Source organism: Muscardinus avellanarius (assembly GCF_963383645.1).
Source record: "Muscardinus avellanarius genome assembly, chromosome: 14".
Classification (NCBI taxonomy): Eukaryota; Metazoa; Chordata; class Mammalia; order Rodentia; family Gliridae; genus Muscardinus; species Muscardinus avellanarius.
The window spans coordinates 52,025,749-52,051,299 of NC_137800.1; the positions used below are offsets into that span (position 1 = coordinate 52,025,749).

A 25,551-nucleotide genomic window follows, 5' to 3' on the forward strand; every position below is an offset into this window, starting at 1 on the left:
ACATAAAGCCAGGAGTGGTGGACATGCTTGTAATCCCCGCGCTTGGGAGGCTGAGACAGGAGGATCGCACAGTTTTGAAGCCAACCTCAGCTACTTAGTGAGGCTCTCAGCAAGTTAGTGAGACCATATTTCCAAATAAAGTATAAAATGGGTCAAAAGTTTGGTACCAGACAAATGAAACTGTTATGTGAGATTATCAATGTTAATATTGTATAAATTGCTATAATACTAGATGTCAACCAGTAAGCCAAGCGTGGGAAGGAGGGATGGGGAGGGAATGGGGTGGGGATCGTGGTAGGGGCTAACTGGGTGAGATGTGCATGTATATCTACAAAAGTATTTTCTTTATACCACTATGATGTATGAATACATTGCACCAATAAAAAATAAATTAAAAAATATATATATAAAATAGATCTGAGAGTAAAGCCCAGAGGTAGAAGGCCTCTGGGTTCCACCCCCAGTACCACCAAATAAAAGAAAAAGAAAAAAAAGAAAATGAATGCATAATTTATAACAGAAAAAACAATTCAACAGTAGGAATTTGACATTGAAGAAATATGGGCCCATTTTAAGAGAGCTAACCTAAGAATAATTGAAATAGAGGAGAGAAAAAAAGGTAAAACCAAAGGGATCATTAATCTCTTCAAACAAGTAATAGAAGAAAATTTTCCAAACATAGAGCAAGAGCTCAATACACAGGTCCAGGAAACATAGAACTCCCTTTAGACAGGATCAAAGAAGAGGTTCCCCACACCACATAATTGTCAAAATGACCAATGTGGAAGCCAAGCAGAGAATCTTAAAGGCAACAAAAACAAAAGGCCAAGTGACATTCAGAGGAAAACAAATTAGAATCACTCCAGACTTCCCAAACCAAGTCATGAAAGCCAGAAGAGCTTGGAGTAACATGTTCCACACTCTGAAAGAAAACAACTTCCAGCCAAAAATTTCCTACCTAGGAAAACTTTCAATAAAATTAGATGGGGAAATAAGAAGCTTCCATGACAAACAGAAACCAAAGGAATTTATGTCTTCAAAACCAGCGCTAGACAAAAGATTCAGAGATTAACTACAAAGAGGAAATAGGTAATACTCACCAGAACCAGAGAAACAAGATTTTCCATCCAGAAGACAAGCAAGCAAAGAAGAATAAACAGTATTTCAAACAGAAATAAAATCTTAACATGTTAAGAATGAAAAGTTATCTCTCAATAATCACACTGAATGTAAATGGCCTCAATTCCCCAATAAAAAGACATAGAGTGGCAAAATGGATTAAAAAACAGAATCCATCCATCTGCTTCTTATAAGAAACACACTTTACAAGTAAAGAGAGTAACAAACTCAAGGTAAAGGGCTGGAGCAAGGTAATTCATGTTAGGTGGCCATCCTAACAAATGTGAAGTAGTATTTCACTATAATTTGTATTTGTGTTTCCTTAATGATTAGTTATAATAATGATGAGTGATATTCATGTGTTTATTGGTCATATAAAAATCATTGGAGATTCATTATCTATTTTAGTGTTTTTCCTATTTCTAAATAGTATTGTTTGCTTATTTTTGCTAATTTTTAGAATTTCTATTTGGAATATTAATATGCCTTCAGATATAGCATTTGGAAAAATTTTATCCCATTCTAGCAGTAACTTTTAATTCTGTTTACATTGTCTTTGGATGTACAATTTTTTAATGAAGTTTGTTTTTTATTCTTTTGTTGCCTGTGCCTTTGAAATGATATCCAAGAAATCACTGCCAATTTCAATGTTATGAAGTTTTATGACCCGGGGTTTCTTCTAAAAGTTTATAGTCTTAAGATTTACATTTAGGTCTATTTTATCTATTTTGAGTTAATTTTTGTATATGGTGTTAGGTAAGGGTCTAATTTTACTCTTTTTCATGCAATTAATATTTTTCAACAATATTTAGTGAAAAGATTATTATTTCCTTCACCCAGTGTTCTTGGAAACCCTGTCAAAAATAATTTGACCATATATGAAAGAATTTATTTCTAGGCTTTTTATTTACCTCCAGTGGTTTATATATCTGCTTTTATAGCAGTACTACACTGCTTAAATTATTTTACCTTTATAAGGTTTGAAATCAGGAAGAAAAAAAAAAGAAACTGAATAATGATACATCCATATTCTAAGGTATCACTACCAATCTCACTAACATGTATGAGGAGGAACATGGAGGGACATACACCAAGATCTGTGTGTGTGCATATTTGTACCACTTTGAATATCACTATGAGCTGTATTATAATGAACAAATAAAATATTATAAAAAGATAATCACTCCAAAAATAAGCATAAAGTATATAATTTAGGAAAAACAATTTAACAGCATGAATTGGACATTGAAGAGATATGGGCCCATCTTAAAAATATAACTAAAAAAATAGGATAAATAGAAAATAGAATGTGAAACCAAATGGATCAACAATCTCTTTAAAGAAGAAATATTAGAACATTGTCCAAACAGAAAAAGAAGTCGACATACAAGTACAGAAATCTGATAGAAACTTCTTTAGACAAATTCAGAGAAAAGGATCACCATACCACATAATAGTTAAACTGACCAATGTAGATCAAGTAACATTCAGAGGCAAAACAATTAGAGTCACTCCAGACTTCCCAAACCAATTCATGAAAGCCAGGAGAGCTGGAAGCAACATATTACAAACTCTGAAAGAAAATAGATTGCAGCCAAAAATTTCCTAGCCAGCAAAATCTCAATCAGCAATCTCTCAAATTTGATGGAAAAATAAAAATTTTCCATGACAAACAGAAGCTAAAAAAAATGTATGTCTTTTAAAATAGCACTAACAAAAACACTCAAAGAGATTAATTACAAAAAGTATATTAGTGCTAAACACCAGAATCAGAAACAATAATTTCCATAAAACAAACAACTAAGCAAAGAAGAACAAATACTACCTCAAACAAAGGTTAAAACTCAAAATGTTAGAAATTAAAAATCATCTCTCAATAATCAACCTAAAGGTGAAGAGCTAGAGCAAAGTAATCCATACCTACATAATTTGAAGACAGAATACCAACTGTGATATCAGATAAGTTAGACTTCAAGCCAGAGCTCATCAAAAGAGACAAAGCAGAGTATTTTTACTTGTAAAGTAACAATCCAGCAAGAAGAAATAAAAATGGTCAACATTTATGCCCCAAACATAGGTGTAGTCAATTTCATCAAACAAAATCTTTGTGACAGCCGGGCGTGGTGGCGCACGCTTGTAATCCCCGCGCTTGGGAGGCAGAGACAGGAGGATCGCGCAGGTTCGAAGCTAGCCCTGCGCGCTGGCTTAGGAGACCCTGTTTCCAAATAAAAATGTAAAAATAGGCCTGGGAGTGTAGCCCGGAGGTAGAAGGGCTTCCAGGAACCCCAGTACCACCAAAAAAAAAAAAAAAAAATCTTTGTGACACTAAGTCACACATAGATCCCTATACAATAATAGTGGGAGACATTGACACTCTTCTCACACCAGTAGACTGATCTTCTAACAAAATTTCAGTAACTATGCCTCAGACCTAATGAACACTATAAACCAAATGGACCTATTAGACACATATAGAATATTCTACCCACTACAACACAGTTCACATTTTTCTCAGATGCTCACAAAACCTTCTCCAAAATAGATCACATCATGGGACATAAAGTGAGTGCTAGAAAATTCAAAAACTGTGATATACTTCTCTGCATCTTTTCAGACCACAGTGGGATGAAACAAGAAGTCAACTATAAGAAGACCACAGTAACCACACAAACACATAAAGACTGAACACCACACTGCTGAACAAGGAATGGGTCATAGAAGAAGTAGGAGGTGAAATTAAGAAATTCCTAGACACAAATAAAAATATATACACAACATATCAAAATCCCTGAGACACACTGAAGGCAGTATTAAGAGGAAAATTTATAGCACTGAGTGTTCATATAAGAATAACTGAAAATCACCAAATAAATAATGACACACCTCAAAGCCGCTGAAAAACAGGAACAGTCTAACCCAGTAAAAGACAGAAAATTATTAAAATCACAGCAGAAATCAATAAAGTAGAGAATAAAAAATACAGAAAATCAACAAAACAAAACATTGGTTTCTCAAAAAAATAAACAAAATAGATAAACCACTAGCCAACCTAACCAAAAGAAATAATCAATCCAAATCACAAAAATAAGAGTAAAAAAGGAGATATTACCACCAACAGTGTAGAAATCCAGAAGATTAGCAGAAACTACTTTGAAAAACTATACTCCAACAAAATAAAACATTTAGAAGAAACTGACAATTTTGTAAATGCATAAAACCTCCCTAAATTGAACTAAGAATATATAAAAATTTTAAACTGACCAAGAGATTGAAACAGCAATAAAGAGCCTACCATAAAAAAAAAAAGCCCAGGAGCATATCGTTTCCCAAATGAATTTCATAAAATCTTTATAAAAGAGCTAACCATAATACTTCTCAATATATTTCATGAAACAGAAAGAAACAAGACTTTCCCAAATACATTCTATGAAGCCAACATCACATTAATCCCCAAACCAAAAAAAGACAGCTCAAGAAGAGAAAACTATAGGTCCATATCATTGATGAACTCAGACACAAAACTGCTAAACAAAATACTAGGAACATGCATTCAAAACCACATCAAGAAAATTATACACCATGACCAAATAGCATTCATCCCAAGGATGCAGGACTGATAAAACATACAAAAAACAATCCATGTAATTCATCATATAAACAGAACCAAAGACAAAAAATAATACGATCATTTTGATAGACACTGAAAAAGCACTGGATAAAATCCAACACTCATTTATGCTAAAAGCTATACAGAGAATCAGAACAGAAGGACCATATGCAATAGGCCCACAGTCAACATATATTAAACTGGAAAAAACTGCAAAAATTCCCCTTAAAAATAGGAACAAGACAAGGATGTCTATTATGAGCACTTCTTTTCAATATAGTACTTGAGACTCTAGCCAGAGCAATAAAGGAAGAGAAGGCAATCAGGGATTACAACTAGGAAAAGAAAAACTAAAGCTATCCTTATTTGCAGATGACATCATACTATATTTAAAGCCTCAACAAACTCAACTAAAAGGCTTATAGAACTAATCAACAAATTAAGCAAAGGATCTGGATACAAAATTAATCTTAAAAAATTAGAAGCTTTCTGTATGCTAATTATAAATTTGCTGAAAAACACTTCCACTCAGAATATCCCCCACACACACACACACACAAAATACTTAGGAATAAACCTAGCCAAGGAGGTAAAAAAACCTCTACAAAGAAAATTATAAAACACTTTAAAAAGAAACCAAAAAGACCATAGGAGATGAAAGAATCTTACATGCTCTTGGGTAGGCAGAATAAATATCATGAAAATGGTCATTCTTCCAGAAGTGACCTACAGATTCAATACAGTACTCATTAAATCACCAAGATCATTCCTCACAGACAAATAAAAATCAGTCCTTAAATTCATTTGGAACAACAAAAAAACTCAGAATAGACAAAGTTATTCTCAGCAACAAGAACTATGCAGGAAACATCACAATACCTGACAAAGCCATAAAAATAACAACAACATGGTATTGGCACAAAAACAGACACATAGACCAATGGAACAGAATAGCAGACTCAGAAATAAATCCACACACTTAAAGCCAATTGACTTTTGACAAAGGGGCTAAAAACATACACTGAAAAAGAAGATAGCCTCTTCAACAAATGGTGTTTGCAAAACTGATTAACCATATGCAGAAAAATGGGAACCCCACTTGCTCACCCTGCACAAGAGTCAATTCAAGCTGGATCAAAGACTTGGAAATTAGACCAGAGACTGCAGTTCCTTGAAGAGGGCATAGATCCAACACTTCAACATATAGGCATAGGTAAAATCTTTTTCAACAAGACCCCAAAAGCACAAGAAACTAAAAGTCAGATTAGTACGTGGTTTTGCATCAAACTGAAGAGCTTCTGTACAAATAAAACTATTTAGAACCTTAGAGAGAGCCAACAGAATGAGAGAAAAAATTTTGCCAACTACTCCTCTGATAGAGGACGAATATCTAGAATATACAGTGAACTTAAGAAACTCAGCACTAAGAAAACAAATAACCCAAACAAAATATGGGCTGCCATGGCCCGCTTTCCTTGATGTCTGTGTGTGCCCCCACACATGACTGATGTGGCATCTCAAGGAGAAGCCCCGAAGGGAGCGTTGCCACTGGCCAAAGTACTCCATGCTCTTAGATATAAGCTATTATTCTTTTGGTAAGAATTCTATAGTAATAAGCTCTGGTGATGTAAGATCAGGACTGTGGAAGAAACTGAGTCCATGGAAAATACATTTTCTAGTAATTTGTCTAAGCCTCTAAATGCCCTCGGCATTGCTCAAAGATGTAAATCTAGTCAGAATTCAGATGCTGTGGAAGCATTCCAGCTACAGCAATTACAAACACAGAATTCCTCTCTATCTCTGACCTTCATTCCAATCATTAACCTATAGTAAAAGCCTTAAGAGATAGCTGAAGCCATTAGCCCTAAAAAATTGCAACGGAGGCAACAGGTGCCTCTGTTTACCCCCTCTCCTTGTGATCCGGCCTAGATACAGAGAAGATAAACTTTGTGTGTGACTTCGAAGCAGCCTAGTTGATGAGCAGCCAATACTGCCCAATACAATAGAGCCGAAGGCTAGGAAGCTTCTTGAACTTTACACCCAGTATGTGCACTGCCCGAGACAGGGAGGTGCAACGTGGTTAAGAAATGAATATGTCAGAACAAAGGACAGATATAATAAATGTGTAACTGTGAAAGAAAGGAAATATGGTGAGAATAAGAAAGCAATTTTGTATGAAGAAGAGCTTATCCTAAGACTGTCCCAAATGGGAAAGAGAGAATCAGGGTAATCAGAAAAGAAAAGGAAGTTGCAGAGGGTTTGTGATAGCAAAATGGATTATCAAAAGAGGAATAGGCTTCTAATAAGCATATTATTTGAGGAAAAATGCTCAGCAGCTAGAGAAGTACATCTGACAACTAAATCTAAAACTTCATGTTACTTTTTGGTGTTTATCTGCTAAACTGTGTTGTGAGCTTGTTTAAGCTTTCAGACTTTAGATGGCAATGCAGATGAAACCCAGGAGATCTCCATCACAGCCCCTTGGATCGCCATATCTCCCCATGCCAACTATATGGACTAAGCCCTAGGAATGGAAAGTTCCAAAAAGAGTTAAAGAAGATTCCATGAGAGACAGTATTCGCTAAGCCCTGGGTGCACGTCTTCTGGAATTTGCCCTCTGGAGCCGCCTGTCTGCAAGGGCAGGGGGCTGGACTTTTACTTTGTTTTTATGTCCTTCACTATTGTTTTATGGTGATTACACTTCTTTTTTTTACTATTAATCTCACTGGTGAAGGATATAAATTTTCCTGGATTCTTGTAATAAAGTGTAAATTTCACAAGAGGCATTTGTCCATGTCAGATTTTTTCCTGGAGAGGAATCTCCACTTTTAGCTCCATGAACTGGAACTTAAAGGAGTTTATTTCATAAAAAGGGAAAAAATCACTGCAGATAAGTGGCTGCAGAACTGCAACCGAAGCCTTTGCCCACCTTTCTGAGAAACTCGGTACCGAGCAGACTCAGTGCCCATATTCAGTGCCCGGTTGAGCCAGTCTGCTGCAATGGGCAAGTGAACTTAATAGACACTTCACAAAAGAACAAATCCAAATGATCAATAAATGTATGAAGAAATGTTCATCATTAACAATCAGAGAAATGCAAAGCAAAACAACCCTGAGATTTCACCTAACTCCAATTACAATGAAAATCATTAAAAACACAACAACAAATGCTGGCAAGGGTGTCAAGAAGTGTGTACTCTAGTATATTGTTGGTGGAATTGCAAATTAGTGCAACCACTTTGGAAAACAGTATGGAGGATCCTCAGAAGAATGGGAACAAATTTACCATATGATTCAGCAATACCACATCTGAGTATCTACCCAAAAGAATAGAAACCAAACTACCAAACTAATGCACATGTATCTATGTTCACAGCTGCACAATTCACAATTGTCAAACTAAGGAACCTGCCAAGATGTCTATCAACGGATGAATGGATTACAAAACTATGGGTATATGTACAATGGAATTTTACTCAGCAATAAACACAAAAAGTAAAAAACCAGATGCTCTCTCTAATATGCAAAATCTAGGAAGAAGATAAGTTATAGGAGGAACTCTAGATGGAGAAGGAGAAACCATAGAAGAGCAAATAAGGCAACATAATTGAGGGAGACGGGATGGAAGAAGAAAAAATTTTCCTAATGTACATGATGTACATTCACAAACATATCAAAGTCAATCACTAAGCCAAACATGGTAAGGAGAGATGGGGGATGAAACAGGGTGAGAACTGAGGGAAGGCTAAATGAGTAATGCGTTCATGTATGCCTCTACCATCTTGTACTCCATTAACAAGTATGCCTACAATTCACCAATATAAATAAATAAATAAAATTACAAAATAAAAAAGACACTTGAGGTTGGGGAGAGGCTAGTGTTTGGGGTTTTTTTGCTTATTTTTATTTTGTTTGAATTTTTTTTCTTTTCTTGTGGTTTTTTTTTTTCCTACTTCTAATAAATCCTACTTAAGCTTTGCAATTGCCTATCCTGGCTCTTTATTTCCTGGTTCATTATCTCTCTATAAATTGAGGAAAAGAACCCATGATGCAACCATCCAGACTGCAACAGGCATGGTGTAACACACTTGTAATCCCAGTATTTGGGAGGCTGAGACAGAAGGATCACCCATTCAAGGCAGCCTCAACAACTTAGCAAGGCCCTCTGCAACTTAGCAAGAACTTGTTTCAAAAAGAGAAAATAAAATAGGGCCTCAGGTATGGCTAAAAGATAGACTATTCCTGAGTTCAACTCCCAGTACCACAAAAAATAAATAAATAAAAGTATGGCTGAGTGCAGTGGTGTATGCCTGTAATCCCAGTTTCTCAGAAGACTGAGGCACAAGGATCACAAGTTTGAGACCAGTTTTGTAACTTGGGATGTGTCTCTGTAGTGCTTCACTTCTGGGTTCAATCGTCAGTAAAGAGCATGGGTGCATGTGTGTGTGTGCATGCACACACACACACACACACACACACACACACACACACAGTTTGAAATTATCATACTCATCTGAATTCTGTTGAGTTTGCAGAGCAGAAGTATCTTCAAGAGTGGGTAACGCCTTTAATACAAAGTAGAGATAAGAGAATCTAGCTTTCTTGGAATATTTCACATATTTGCTCTTTTAAAGAGCATTTTCTAGTAACTTACATATTTGCTCTTTTAAAGAGCATTTTCTAGTAACTTCCTGGAGATTCACACGCAAACATAACCTACTCACATTATAATATTATCATAGGGGTTTTTTGTTGTTGTTGTTGGATTCTTTCAAACTAATCTTCCCTGGAAAAGATGAAAAAATACCTCATTTTTCCTTGGGAACTTCTATATAGGGCCTTGAAGTTCAGATAGAAAACACTGCATTAGAACTATGACTGAGCTAAATTACCACACTGGGAACAACAGGCCTATAATATGTTGATGTTGGGCAACTTCTAAAATGTCTTGAAAATGGCTTGGGAAACAACTAGCTCTTCTCAACTCCAAGGGAATGCCTCCTACAACCAGATTCAAAATTGAGGTCTTTAAAAAAATGGAAATCAATTAACCTATAATAAATCTTAAAAACTTGACTAATTTGCATGGGACTATTTCATTAATTTATATAGTCATCTTCACTGTCTCTTACATTTAACAATTTCAGATTCAAGTTTTATTTTCTTGGGTTATTTTGTTTCCTGAGCACTGACAAATTTATTTGTTCCTTTAAACAACAGATGACGACTGGCCGTGGTGGTGCACACTTGTAATCCCCGCACTTGGGAGGCTGACAGGAGGATCACACAGGTTCGATGTCAGCCTCAGCTACTTAGTGAGGCTCTCAGCAACTTAGTGAGACCCTGTTTCCAAATTTAGAAAATAAATAAAATAGAAAATAAAATAAAAAATAGGTAAAATAGAAAATAGAAAATTAAATAGAAAATAGAAAATAGGTCTGGGAGTATAGCCCGGTGGTAGAAAGCCTCTGGGTTCCACCCCAGTACCACCAAAAAATAAATAAAATAAAATAAAATAAAATAAAATAAACAACAGATGACAAATAGAACTTACATATTAAAGTGCATTGTAAAGGGAGTTGCAAATTGAAATACCAATGGAATAAATAAATACTGGCAGATGATGCCAGATTGCTGATTATAAAGGCTGAATTTGAAATAGCAATACATAAAGGAGTGATATTCTTCACAGGATGTGTTTGTGTGTCCTTTTTCTGCAGGGACACATAGGCTTATTTCATTATTCTCACACAAGCTGGGGGCAACCGAAGGCAACATATAGGATTTACCCCAGTTCATTAACAAAGTTTGAATCACTTAGCCAGAGCTAAAAATTCAAAGTTGGGACAGAAACTTCAGACTGGCCAACAGTAAACAGAACATTCATTCTGTTCAATGAATGACTGACTCCTGACACTCACAAGTATACCTGCAAGAATCAGAGCTAAGTGACATTGTGTATATGAACATATCACTATGAATCTCACTATGAAGTATAATTACAATGTACTAACAAAAGATTAATAAAACATTTTTAAAATTTGTTTAAAATATATTCACCAGTATTAGCTTATTAATGGTGTGAAAACCCCAGTCTATTTGGAAAGATGGCATATTCTAATTCGTAAGAGAAGTGCTTCCACAAAATGTTCTCCAAAGGCAATTTCAATTTTAAAAAAGAATCCCTACCATAAAGTTTTACAGTTCTATGTTCTATAAAATATGGTCCCACCAAAAATACCCCAACCCAAAGAATTAAAAGTTCTGAGGAAAAGCAAAGTAGACCAAAGGGCTGCCCTGTGTATTGTCATCCAGAGTTCCCTGCTATTTTTAAAGTCTTTTCAAGATGGATTTTTTTAACTTATTTACACAATTATATCAGGTCATTTATGTTCTCCAAGGTCCTGGGGGCTAACTAAAAATTTGAAAGAATGGTACTAGTAACAGGTACTAGTAACAGGGAAACTTGAAACTAGTAACAGGGAAAGGTTCCTGAACAAAGGAACTAGCCTCCCACCTCTCTGCAGATATCCTGGCTCCAGTCAATTTGGAGGGACTCTAATGGGCCACTTGATCAATAAGACCTCTGAAACCAACTTCTGGGTCCATATTCCTCCTCCTTCTCCCATTAATTGTCTTCAAGAACCTTCTACCTGCCTGATAATTACTTCCACATCATGCAGGCCTCTCTTGATCCTACATTCTCATTAGGCCTACCTATTCTACTCCTGAGCATAGAAATTTCTTAAGTCCCCTTATTAAGTCTGTGCTATAGTCCAGTCAGTAAATTTGCAGTCCCCTTTCCAATATGTGCAAGGCCTAAGCAAGAGTATAAATAAAGTAATGCATACCATATGCCTAAATACTCAGAAGCTATGAATCAATCTAGCAAGCTTTTAGACATAAAATATTTGCTTTATCCTTCTGCCTTTGCATATGTACCTTCATGGATAACATGTACTAAAAAAGTAACATCAAGCTAGGCATGGTGCGAACACTTGTTATGGCAGCATTTGGGAGGCTGAGACAGGAGGATTGTGGTTCATGGCCAGCCTCAGCTACTTAGTGAGACCCTTTGCAACTCAGTAAGACCCTGTTTCAAAATAAAGAATAAAAAATAAAAAATAAGGATAGAGCATGTAGCTCAGAGGTAGAATGCCCCTGGGTTTCATCCCCAGTACTACCAAAAAAAAAAAAAAAAAAAAAAAAGGAGAGAGATAGAATGTGAAGGAGGTTGGCTCCCTTCTCCTTCAACCATGGCCCAGGGCCATCCTGTGAGGCCCTGCCTACACATGTGGTGTGGATGCCCCAATCTTTAAAATCTGTAAACCGTGTTCCCAGCAAGACTCCCTCCTTGACCAAACTGTAGTCAGACTCCTCTAAGATACGACCTTGGACTGCTGACTCCAGTTTTAGAAAGACTCCGAGCATACCAGTTCTGCAAGAATCTCCTACTCTTCATATCTGATCAACTTTTTATGCCCTACACTTGATACCTAAGCCCTTCCTTGGCCTGACTTTAGCAAGAATGCCCCTAACTAATATCATCTTTGTAACTTTATTAACCCCCTGCTGGTTAACCATAAGTTCTTAACCATCTTTGTTCTATTCAGAGTTTGACTCCATTCACATTGAAGTCTTTTTCCCTATTACAGTAGTACAAATAAAATGTCTTGCAGTTTTTAACAAGTATCTGATACAAAAGTTTTCTTTATAGTCTACAGGCCCTGGGATATGTACTAGCAGCCCAGTTTACTCTTGGAAAAAAAAAAGAGAGAGAGAGAAAAAGCCAATAAAAGTTCTGAAAATAAATGCCAGGGGTCTCTGAGATAGGGGATCTTGAGGTCCTGATGCTTGCCACAGCAATTTCATGTAGATCTTGAGAAAGCTCGATCAGGGGATCTGCAACGGCGTAGATCCCCCATGAAGTATGTCTGGCATTTCTTTCTTCAAAAAAAAATTATTTTAGGATTATTTGGATTAATATGTATAATTGGAATTTTATGTATAAACTCTATAACTAAAACTGATGGGGAGTGGCTTGTGAGAGACTCAGGCGGCAAAGATATCTTCCCAAGAATAAAAATATTGGGCCAAATATTAAGTTCAAACTGACCTTAGTTAGAGCCACTGTATACGATTAAGTTTGAGACAGCCTTGTGAAGTGAGACAAAATATACTATGTCCAGCACCCTTGCCCTAAACTTTATAACAAATAATAATTTTTACTGTCCTTGGCAATCCTGCTTGCATGACTATGCACTTGCTTTTCTGCCAACAAAAGAAGTATAAAAGTTGTAACAAATCCTGAATAAAACGGAGAAGATTGAATCTGAATCGTGTGTCGTCTTCTCTCATTGGCCTTGGTTTTCCCCCTCTCCTTCACACGAACCCTGACTCTGCTAGAGCTGGACCCCGGCTCATATGTGGTCCCCCTCCTTTAAGATCAAGACATGGGCTCCATGGCTACAAGTGGTTCCCCACTAAGAACCTTAGCCCACACACGCTTAATTATTTGGGAGGGGGCTCAGCTGGAGGGAAGCCAGAGTAGACACATGAGGACAGGTTTAAAGGTTCCATTGTTCATGTTTAAGTTGTCAATCATCCTCTCAATAATCCTCTCCAAGCACGGCTACTTGTGGTTGGATTCATGCACTGAACTAAACAGGGGTCCAATGTGCATTAGTGATTCCTTAAACCAAAAGCACAAATTCTGATTTTAAATGACTAAACATCTACATTCAGTAGGGTTGAACATGGAAAGAAGTGGCAGGGATGACTGCTTCCTTTCAGCGCATTCTCCAGAAGGGACTCCTCTACAGTAATTTATTCTAAAGTGTTCTGATTGCTCTTCCACTCCTGCTCAAATGTGAGCTAAATCCTAAATTTATGCTCCATCCAGACCATCGCATAGGGCTTCAAGCACACATTTCAGGGCCTACTAGAAATGTCCACTTGGATATTCCACAGACAAACACAAATAATCACCATGGCTAAATTAAGCATATTCTTCACAAACCAGACCTTTTTCCTCTCATCCTCCTCCTCCTCCTCTTCCTCCTCCTCCTTCTTCTTCTTCATTGATTACCACCTAAGTTGGTTTGAATCTCAGCACAAAATAGGTGCTACTCCTTTGAGCAATCCTTTTACTTACTTTTCCCTTTATAAATTAAATCTCAGGTCCACAGAATTAAAGTAATACTTCAATGAAGCAAGTGTAAGCCTACAGATACTCTTGCAGGGTACCTCTTCTTAACTCCAACATCAGACTACAGAAATATGCCACTAATAAACACTGACCCAGAGGGCTGAAGTCCCTTATCCTTTCATAGGTTGGACCTGTACTATCTGTAATTAGATAAATTTGTTTTTTTTACATTCATACTTTTCCTTTTTTCTGTTTTTTCTTATTTATTTACTTGCTTATTTATTCATTCACTCATTGTTATTGGAGGCTGAACTCAGGGACATTCTACTTCCAAGTGATACCCCCAAAACTTCATTTTTTATTTGGTTTTTTTTTTTTTTTTTGGTGGTACTGGGGTTCCTGGAAGCCCTTCTACCTCTGGGCTACACTCCCAGACCTATTTTTACATTTTTATTTGGAAACAGGGTCTCCTAAGCCAGCGCGCGGCTGGCTTCGAACCTGTGCAATCCTCCTGTCTCTGCCTCCCAAGCGCGGGGATTACAAGCGTGAGCCACCACACCCGGCTTCATTTTTTATTTTGAAATAGAATAAGTTGCTGAGGCTGGCCTTGAATCTGCTGATTCTACTGTCTTAGCCTCCCAAGTACTGGGATTTCAGGCATGTACCACCACACTGAACTTATGAGGCAGCACAAAGAACCTGCCAACAGGAGGTATTACAAACAGCCATCTGCATCACCTTCTGTGAGGTAGGGGGAGACAAGCAGGGAGGTGAGAGACTGGTGGGCAACAGGACTGCAGGGCCCACAACCCTACAAGATAACAATTCAAACTGAGGATTAAAATTGAGCAAAACGCATTGGTCTTCCAAGACCAAATTCTGACCCATCATAAAAGAGCAGATGGGAAATATCAATAAGGCTTAAAAGCCCACCTCCCAAGATCTTCAGTTGTTACTTTCTTTGGGGCACTCCTCACTTTCTGTGGGGGGAGCTGTTTTTGTGTTCTATCTTTCCTTAACTTAGACTTTTATATTTCTTTACTTCATTCACCAAAATTCACTGGACAAAAACCCAATAAGCAGATCGACCCATGTTATCACGTATATTCATGTTTTTCAGTGACTTAAAATGTAACAATTCCAAATTTCCATGAGGGACATGCTAAAACATCACATAGGTAGAAGATTTTGCTCTTGAAAAACAAAAAGCTCCTATCAAAATGTATCAATGGACCAATTCTTTATATAAATTCATCATTAAAGCAAATAATTTAAAAGATACCTCCTTTCTGCTGAAGACTAATTTCTTTTAGATATATTTATGCCCTCCAAAACACCTTTCTTTAGGATTACCAACCCCAAGTAAGCATTACAATGGTCATTGTCAAAGCTTACAGTACTTTCAGCTAAACTTACATTCATAAGAGCAAGAGTGGCCTCAGGTCCATTATTCTAATAGGAGGTTGTATAAGCCACTAATATTTGTCAGTTGCTTACCTCCATACCTGCCCTTCTGTACTGTGCTCTTTATTTTGTAGGTTGACACTCTGCAAACTTCATTTCTCACAATCCCTGAAAAAGTTTATTGTAATTAAGTTCTGCCAGTGGCAGCATTGCAGCTACACTGGAGGGAGAGAGGGGGAGAGAAGGAACTTCCAACAGTAGAGCCTGGGAAAGCCAGTCACCAGTACAGTCTGGGCAAAGAATAGAAGTGGCAAAGTTTTCCTATACGTACTCATTTGCATAACCTTCTCCTCTTTTTTATTTTGTTCCACCATCCCTTCAAGACCTATGTCACCAATTCCTACAATACACTCCCATTGTTTGAAATACCTAGAATACTTTGTTTTCTTATCTGAATATGAATATACAGAAACCCATTTCAAAAGCTTGTTAACTTCCTACTACACCTTAATTACGCCAAGTTCTGTCACAATTTTTTTATTGCTCTCTAGCTCCTTGTCTTTTTTTAAATTGCTGGGTCTCTTGCATGATTCTCTCCACTTGTTACCACCATCTGAGGCTTCTGTTTTCTTCTCAGAGAATCGCCTTCCTGTTTATTTCACTGAGACCATCTGGCAAGAATGTAGAAACAGAAAAATTCATGCTTCCTCTTTAAGAATAGAAAAATCAGAAAATGAGACTCTATTTAAGAAAGGAACATCAAACTACTTCAAACCAAAAACACATTTTTCATCCAGGTACTGTGTTGTAAATTCTGAGATGTGAAATACTATCAAGAATAGGAAGACACAAATAGAAGAATAATATGGAGTAGAAGGTCTCCAGTAAAAATGTTTGACCACATTTGAAAGTTTGATCACAAATTACAAATCCTCTACACTGTGCTTCCTGACAATGTAAAAAGAGATGGGGACAAAGCCCGGCATCGTGGTGCATGCTTGTAATCCCAGCATTCTGGAGGCTGAGACCAGAGGGATCACAGTTCGTGGACAGCCTCAGCTACTTAGTGAGGCCTTCCGCAACTGAGTGAGACCCTGTTTTAAATTAAAGAATAAATAAGCTGGGCGTGGTGGCACATGTTTGTAATCCCTGTGCTTGGGAGGCTGAGACAGGAGGATCACATGGGTTCGAAACCAGCCTCAGCTACTTAGTGAGGCTTTCAGCAACTTAGTGAGACTGTTTCCAAATAAAATATTTTTAAAAAGGTCTGGGAGTATAGCCCGGAGGTAGAAATCCTCTGGGTTCCACCCCCAGTACCACCATAAATAAATAAATAAATAAATAAATAAATAAATAAATAAATAATAGGGCAGGGGGTGTAGTTCAGAGGTCTAATGCCTGTGGGTTCCATCCCCAAATCCTAAAAAAAAAAAAAAAAAAAAAGAGAGAGAGAGACGGGGACAATAATCTCAAATGAAAACTTCTATAAACAAAAGACGTTAAACCTCATGAAACAACTGGAAAAATATGGTGAAGGAGACAGTAATATTAAATAAATGATGCCTCTTTAAGTCACCTCAGCTGTAACTAAACTGACATTGTCTCTCCATGTTTTTCTCATTTCCTGCTTTAGATTAAATCATTTGTTTCACAAAACTCAAACATCTAGGGTTTGGCATAGTGATCTAATGTGCTACCTCCCTGTATGGCTGTCTACAGTAAGCTGAAAGAAAATTAAAGTTCTGATATCCTCTAAATCCAAGCACAAAGCCAAATCAGTTTCTTTCAATAATTAGAAAAGATGAGAATTAGGTACTGTGAAGAGGAGAGCTAGTCAAAAACAGTACAGGGGTAAGAGCTTGCAGTGTAGTGTAAGACACTCAGAAAGACAGGGGCTAGGATGGCACCAAGCTCAGAGTCCCAAAATGTTCTAAAACAAGAAATCTGCTGACAGGGCTGCTTAACTCTGTAAAGGTTTTGAGGCATTCGAAAAATTTAGAGTGTGTGTGTGTGTGTGTGTGTGTGTGTGTGTGTGTGTGTGTGTGGTATTGGGAACTGAACCCATTCTACCTCTAAGATACTCCTCTAGCTCCCCTCCCTTTTTTTTGATAAAGGGACTTGCTAGTTGCTGAGGCTCTCCTCAAACTTGTGATCCTCCTGTTTCAGCCTCCCAAGCACTTGGATTATAGGCAGGCACCACCACACCTGGCAAAAAAAAAAGTTATTCTTATTAAAAGCCGCTTAAGATGATTCTATGTCTTAAATTCTGGTTAATCTATTGCAGTCAATGTATCTGAAGAAAGGAGACCACACTTCTGGCCCAGAGAAGCCCAGCAGTTTCTAAAAGGCATGGTTTTACTGCTCTATTATTTGGAAAGCATTAAACTGGGAACTCAGAATCTTCAAATATGAACAAAATAAGCTCCCCCTGGGAATCTTATGATTACAAATTTAAATGTTAAACCACTAGCTTAAGTTAAAGCTAGAACACACATGTGTGTAGCCAAGGCAGGAGAAAGAATAATTATTTTTAACAATTCAAGAGAATTTGGCAGTGAATTACTGGTAAGTACATAGAAAATTAAATGATCAAAAAAGCTTGGGCTCAATTATTAACACAGGAAAAACAAGAAAAGCAATCATTATATTATCTGGTTTATCTTTGAATATCATTTGCATAGTCTTAATAATGTAAAGCGACACTATTAGTCCATTAAACATGTTAATTTAAGTGAAGGGTGGGATACAGAAAGAATAAGTGTGAGCCCGGCGTGGTGGCGCACGCTTTTAATCCCAGCATTCTGAAGACTGAGACCGGAGAATTGTGGTTCGCAGATAGCCTCAGCTATTTAGTGAGGCCCTCTGCAACTCAGTGAGACCTGGTTTCAAAATAAAGAATAAAAAATAGGGCAGGGGCTGTAGCTCGGAGGTCGAATGCCCCTGGGTTCCATCCCCAGACCCGCAAAAAAAAAAAAAAAAAAAAAAAAGGATTAGTGTGTGTTGAACAGGAGAGTAAAAGAGTGAATAATCAGTTTTTAAGACAGGAAGTCAAGAGCTAACACCCAATACTGAAAATCATGAAATGGTAATGTCAACAACATGTCAGAGGTCTGGTGATAACAATCAAAAGAGTCAGATTTCTGTGCTGGGGGTGCACCTCAGTGCATACTGCATACCTAGCACAGGCAAGACTTTGGGTTGGATCTACAGCACTGCAAAAAAAAAAAAATCAGATAAAAGTCTTGAATTAGGGTAACCTCAAGTGATAATCATTCCCTAACAGTAAAACTGGATATTCATGTGCAGTAGATTGAAGCTTAACCTCTACCTTTCACCCTATACAAAAATCAATTCCAAACAGATCAAAGACCTTAATGTAAGACCTGAAACTCTGAAACTACTAGAATAAAATCAGGGAAACACTTCAAGATATTGGTAAAATTAAGTTTTCTGGATAAAAACCCAAAGCACAGGAAACAAAAGCAAAAACTGACAGATGGTATTATATCAATAGAAATCCTCTACACTCTAATGGAAACAATCAACAAAATGAAGACCCCACAGAATGGGAGAAAAATATCTGACCATCATTAACCTGACAGAGGGTTAATGTTTAGAATATACAAAGAACTAGAAAAATTTAACAAAATAAAAAAGTAATCCAACTACAAATAAGACAAATGTCCAACAACAAATGAATGGATTACAAAACTATGGGATATGTACACAATGGAATTCTACAGAACCATAAAGAAAAACACAATTCTGTTATTTACAGGGAAATGGATGGAACTGGAGGACATTATGCTAAGTGAGATTAGTCAGTCACAAAAAATAAGAAATCAGATGTTTTCCTACTATGCGGAAGCTAGGGAGAAAATGGACCATAGAAGAAACTCTAGATGAAGAAGGAGATACTATATATAGATGAGCAAATAAGGTGACCTAACACAGGGGATGGGAGGGAGGAAAGATGAAAATGAAAATTTTCTAATGTACATGTTGTACATTCACAAACATATTAAAGTCAATCACTAAGCCAAACATGAAAAGGAGAAAGTGGGGAATGAATGAGGTGAGAATTGGGGAAGGGCTAATTGGGTAATGTGTGCATATATGCCTCCACCATCTTGTTCCCCATAAATGGTACATAAATTGTACCATTTTATTGGTACAATGCACCAATAAAATTTTTTAAAAAAGACAAATGACCTGAAAAAAAAAATTCACAACAGAAGAATACAGAAGGCCGATAAATATGTAAAAAATGCTTCGATTTGCATCAGAGAAATAAATGCAAATCAAAACTACAATGAAATACCATCTCTATTTATACTTTTTATTTTGGGGGGCATACTGGGGATTGAGCCTAGGGGCATTTTACCTCCTAGCTACACTTTCATCACTTTTTCTTTTTTGAAACAGTATCTCACTAAATTGCTGAGGGTCTCACCAAGTTGCTGAAGCTGACCTCAAACCTCCAATCTTCCTGTCTCGGCCTCTCAATTATTGAAATTACAGGAGTGTGTCACCATGATTGGATTTCACACCATTTAGAATGGCTACTATTTACCAAAAAAAAATGCTAGCAAGGATGTGGAGAATAAGGGTCCTTATACATTATTGGTGGGAATATAAATTAGTACAGCCACCATGGAAAATAGTATGGAAGTTCCTCAGAAAAATAAAAATAGAAATACCATATGATCCAGCTATCCCACCAATGGATATATGCCTGAAGAAATTTAAGTCAGCATATGAAAGAGATCTAAATTCTCAAGTTTTTTGTGTCCCTACTCACATAGGTAAGATATAAAATCAGCCTAGGCGCCCATCAAAAGATGAATAGATAAAGAAAATATGGCATATATACACAATGGAGGGAATGAAATCCTATCATTCACCAAAAAAAGGAATGGGTGGAATTGAAGGACATCATTTTAAGTGAAATAAGCTCAAAACAGAAAGACAACTATTGCATGTTCTCTTTCCCAAGGTTTTTTTTTTTTTTTTTTTTTTTTTTTTCAGTATTAGGGATGGAACCCAGGGGCATTCTGCCTCCAAGCTATATCCCAAGTCCTATTTTTTATTCTTTATTTTGAAACAGGGTCGCACTGAATTGCAAAGGGCCTCACTAAGTAGCTGAGGAGGTCCGTGAACCGTGATCCTCCTGTCTCAACCTCCCAAATGCTGGGATTATAAGTGTGTGCCACCATGCCTTCCTCTCTCCCAACTTTAGGAGAAGAAAAAAAGACCACCTAAAAGTAGAAAAGTTGAAGAAGGAATGCTAGGGACTGAGAAGGGTGGGGGTGGACATAATCATGCATAATACATGTATGTATGAAAATATCACAGCGAATCCCATTAATCTCTGTAATTAATATATGTTAATAATTATAATTTTCAAATGTAATAAAAAAGAGAACTGTTCACTACCTAAACTTATTGTTATATAGCTTTGATAAAAAATAAAGTGAATAAAAGATTATATGAAAAAGTAAGTCTCCCTCCCTATACTCCAGTCACACAGGTGGCAGTTTCTTGTATGTTCTGTATTAAAAAAAAAAAAAAAAACTAGATAAATAGGTAAAAGTAAAGAAGAAGGGAAGGAAAGCAGGGTGAAGCAAAGAAAATAAAGAGTAAGTTAAATTCATTAAAGAACCCATAGGTTTTTTTTGGGGGGGGGAGGGTTGTTTTTTTGGGGGGGGTTTTTTTTGGTTTTTTGGTTTTTTTGGTGGTACTGGGGTGAAACCCAGAGGCTTTCTACCTCCAGGCTATACTCCCAGACCTATTTTTTTTTTTTTTTACTTTATTTGAAAACAGGGTCTCACTAAGTTGCTGAGAGTCACTAAGTAGCTGAGGCTGGCTTCGAACCTGTGTGATCCTCCTGTTTCAGCCTCCTAAGCGTGCACCACCACACCCGGCAAGAACCCAGTTTTTCAGTTTGAGTTTTGAATCACTTTTTAAACCTTTGATGTCTGTTTTCCTATACAATATTTTCCTCTATATCACTAAGCCTCTTGTCCCCATAATTCTGCTCCACACTGCTCTGCTGCCATTTCTGAGAGTTTCTTCCAAGCCACTGACACCATCTTCAAGTTTTAATGTTGATGCTTTCTTAGTGTTACCAGAAGTTGTCAAAATTTTCAGATGCCACTAGACTCATTTTCCTTTCTTAAAGTGTTTAAGTGGTTTGCTGATGGAAACATCAAAGGTCAACACTGTCTCATAATCCTGGATGGAAGAACAGCCCAGTTGATGGCCTCTAAGGCTTACATTATTGCTGCTGTCCAGCTGACAAAAACTGATGGGAAACTACTGTGTTAGCTTTTCATCACTCTGTGCAAGATACCCAACAAGAACAAAATAGATGAGGAAATATTTATTCTGGCTCATAGTTTCAGAGGTCATAGTCCATGGTGGGCCAGCTCCATTGCTTGGGCCAATGTGAGGTAGAGCATTGTGGTGGAAGAAGTGGTAGAAGAGAGCTACTCCTCTCACAGCAGCCAGGAAGCAAAGAGAGGGGAGGAAGGGAAAGGGACTGGGGAAAAAGATAAATCTTTAAGGGCCTACTTCCTCTAACTAGGCTCCACCTCCCAGTAGTCCATCCAGCTAATAATGGATTAATCCACTAATGAGGTCAGGGATCTCAAGATCTAATCACAGCCCAAGGGCCCCATCTCTGTACACACGAGACCTTGGGGGGCACTCCGGATCAAAACCATAATAGCTTTAACTGCCATATACATGCTAATTTCATATATGTCAATTTTTTAAATTTAGAATTAAAACATTTTTCAAAACATGAAAGCATACATACTGCCATGAACCTGGCATGTAACTACTGTGGAACTACTTCTCTATCAGTGAATACAGAACTGCCCTCTTTTAATTAACTGCATGGCATTGCTCCTGTGCTTATGAATTCACCTGAATATTCTATTCAATATTCAAGTTTTCTACCTTGTAAGGTAAAATCCATATAATAGAAGGTGGGTCAGAAAATATCCATTTTCACACAAGTTAAACCTCTTATATCCTGAGGCACTAAAAAACTGCTGATGATTTCAAGAATGACTAAAATTACAGTATTCTCTGTCCATGGTCTGCCTTAGATCCTTAGCTGAAAAGACATGTTACAGAAGTCAATGCTGAATATAACATTCAATCTCCAAACTAGTTAAATTAAAGACTAATCCTCTGAAATTAATAATCAAGATACCAACTGTGCACTTTTTTAAGGCAAGGTAGGTACCCCACCAGGTAAATATGAAAATTGACAAATCATTTTACTACACACTTGGCCTCATTTGGAAACTATGACCGGGAGAAATAAACTCTTCATTACCCAAACCTGCAAGTTTCCACTCCATTAAATCATCTTAGCAGAGCTGCAGACCATCAGGGTTATAAGCCATCAGGTCTTCCTGTGCAAACATTGGCTACAACTTGCAGCAGTGGTGGCCTGAGCTCACCACACCCTCCAGGGATCCAGAGCAGAGCTCAACACCAGAAAAGAAACCCACCCACTCACAGCTGAGTGTGCCATGGTGGCACCATCTTGCCTCACTGAACCTGACTCCAGGGACAATCAAGAAAACATTCAAGGACCTGAAGTAAGTGGCTGCAGATCATTGGAATTGTAAGTTATCAGTCCTCCACAAACACCAATTACAACTTGCAGCAGCAGCAGCTGAAAACACCATGCCCTCCAGAGATATAGACCAGCAAGAAACAAAATCCTAAGTGAAGCTGTGGTTCCCACAGGAAAACATCCAGCGAGGCACCCCAAGGGACTTGTGCAACCATGATAAACTCTCTGGGTTTGAGACTTTGTCGTTCAACCCAGAGAAGGGGTTGATGGCTGAGATTACCACACCCTCCAGAGATCCAGAGCGATGCTCAATAACACCATAAGTGGAGTCGTAGTACTTATGGGAAAATGCCCAGCCTGGCGCCCCCAGGGATTCACGCAGCCACAAAAAACTCCCTGGGTCTGAGACATTGCAGTTCAACCCGGAGAAGGTGGGAGTGGGGTCTACTGCTGGACATAACAGAGGCTCAGAGAGACTCAGGCTCTGATCAGTGGAAAGTGTGAGGGGAGAGATACACTTAACACTAGACCCAACTAGTAGAATCTTCATAATCATCACAGACTACCTAATGGTGGTGAATGGGGAGAAGTCAGACCAGACCAGCCCTAGCTGTATAGAACAGAGACTTTTACATTGAGTTTGGTCTCCGAGACATATGCCACCAATAAAGGCAAGGAAAGACTGAGATTCCAAATCTGTGAAAAGCATGGAGGGTGACCTAGATTCAGCCCCATTGATACCAACCATCTGCATTGACTGAGAAAGACTCAGAGAACCAGGCTTGCAGCAGGAAAAGTGCCAGTGCACTCAGTATTTGCAGAGAAAAACTGCAGAGGCCCTGTCTGCTGAATAGTCATTTATTTGTAGAATTGCATTAATTTGTTGTTGGGTTGTTTTGGTTTTTGTTCTTTTTGTGTGTGTGAGTGTACAGGCCTTTTATTTTTTTACCCTCTTCCCAAACTCTCTCCCAAGCTTCTTCCCTTGTACATACCTACTCTCTTATCTCTATCCTTTTTCTATCTTTTTTCTTGTTTTTCTCTCTCCCTTGTCTTGTATTAAATCCACTTCATATAACTATACAAGAACTCTGCATTGGTTACTAGAATACTACTACATTTTCACTATCTCTAATCTCTAGTATATACGACCATACCAAACTCATACTTTCATTTTATTCAACCCTATCTGAGGCTTTACCCTATTCTTTCATTTACAACTTCACTTGCCTCTGCACTCAACCTTCACTGTTGAATACAATACAATTTGCCTTTGACGCCGGGTGTTGTGGCACACACTTGTAATCCCTGCGCTTGGGAGGCGAAGACAGTAGGATCATGCAGGTTCAAAGCCAGCTGCACTGGCTTAAGGTATCCTGTTTCTAAATTAAAAATATATATATAAAATAGGTCTGGGAGTGTAGCCCGGAGGTAAAAGGGCTTCCAGGAACCCCAGAACCACCAAAAAAATAAATGAATGAATGAATAAGTAAATAAATAAATGCTTGCCTTTGGATATAACAGCTGACACCTAGACACTAAGAGAAATCTATCAAAAGCAACAGATACAAACTTCTGAAATCATGAGGAAGAATAACAAGGAAGCAATGAACTCCCACAACTCCACAATAACAGAACCTGAAAACAAAGAATTGCAGAGATCTCCAGAAGGTCAAATCAGGAATGTAACTGTTGAAATAATACAGGACTTCCAAAAAGAATTTAGAGTCTGAAAGAAATAAAGGATGCAATCATTGAAGTAAAGGCATCAATTCAAACTATAAACAATAGATTAGACCACATTAAGAATAGAATCTTGCTCCTAGAAGATGATCACTCCAAAAATGAACACTTAGTACATAACTTAGCATGAACTAGACATTGAAGAAATATGGACCAATTTTTAAAGAGATAACCTAAGAATAACTGGCATAGAGAAGGGAAAAGAAGGTGAAACAAAAGGGATCAACAATCTTTTCAAAGAAGTTATATCAGAAACTTTCCAAACACAGAGCAAGAAGTCAATACACAGGTACAAAAAACTTACAGAACCCCCTTTAAATAAGATCAGAGAAAATGTTCACCACACCACATAATAGTCAAACTGACCAATGCAGAAGCCAAGGAGAGAATCTGAAAGGCAAAGAAAACAAAAGACCAAGTGACATTCAGAAGAAAATCAATTAGAATCACTCCAGACTTCCCAAAACAAGTCATGAATGACAGGAGAGCCTGGAGTAGCATATTCCAAACTCTGAAAAAAAAAATAACTTGCAGTCAAAAATTTCCTACCCAGCAAAACTATCTCTCCAATTAGTTGGAGAAATAAAAATCTTCCACAACAAACAGAAGCTAAAGGAATTTATTTCTTTAAAACCAGCACTAGAGCCGGGCATGGTGGCACACGCTTGTAATCCCCATGTTTGGGAGGCAGAGACAGGAAGATCATGCAGGTTCAAAGCCAGCCTCGCTGGCTTAAGAGATCCTGTTTCCAAATAAAAATATAAAATAAGTCTGGGAATTTAGCCGGAGGTAGAAGGGTTTCCAGGAACCCCAGTACCACAAAATAAATAAATAAAATGAGCACAAGAGAAAATACTAGTGCTCAAAGAAATTAACTGCAAAGAAGAAGTAAGTAATACATGCCAGAACCAGAGAAACAAGAATCTACATCCAGCAAAC

General features: G+C 37.6%; 1 protein-coding gene across 1 annotated transcript in view; it reads right to left on the reverse strand.

Annotated features, from left to right (window-relative positions):
• FUT10 (fucosyltransferase 10) overlaps positions 1 to 25,551 on the reverse strand; it is a gene marked incomplete at its 3' end in the record, with an annotated part of 108,282 nt that overhangs the window by 27,034 nt on the left and 55,697 nt on the right. The window lies entirely within an intron of this gene.